We start from the raw sequence: 575 nt of genomic DNA, 5'->3' as shown, positions 1-575 counted from the left end.
CAGGTCCCGCAGGGTCACAGAAGGATCGGGGGTGTCTGAGTGTCACAGAGCTTGCGGGTATTGGAACGGGAAAGCCGGCTACAGAGACAGAGCCGACAGTAAGCTCACAGCTCGGTGTTACCTTGAACAGGTCTCAGGCTCGGTGAACTCGGAGCGCGGCCGGAGGTCAGGCAGATGGGAGTTACTGGGTGCTCTTCTCTGAGGGCACACTGAGGAGGGGGCCCTGGGCTCTCAGCTCCTCTGGGCCGGAGACCAGGAGGCCGCCATTTGTATTCCCTTCCTCTGGAACACTACGGAAAGCGCTCAGGGAACAAAAGCTCCTAAAAGCAAACCCAAGCTGATTACTCACCCCGGCCCCTGGTAAGGGCGGTGCAACTCCCCCTGGGGCAAAGACACTTGAGAATCACTACAACAGGCCCCTCCCCCAGAAGATCAACAAGAAATCCAGCCGAGACCAAGTTCACCTACCAAGGAGTATGGTTTCAATACCAAGGAGAGCAGCAGAATTACAGAGGAGGAGAAAGCAAAGCACGGAACTCATGGCTTTTTCCCTGTGATTTTTTTTAGTCATGCAG

This window comes from Mustela nigripes, chromosome 15 (genome assembly GCF_022355385.1).
Source record: "Mustela nigripes isolate SB6536 chromosome 15, MUSNIG.SB6536, whole genome shotgun sequence".
Lineage (NCBI taxonomy): Eukaryota > Metazoa > Chordata > Mammalia > Carnivora > Mustelidae > Mustela > Mustela nigripes.
Note: the sequence above shows the minus strand (reverse complement) of the source record.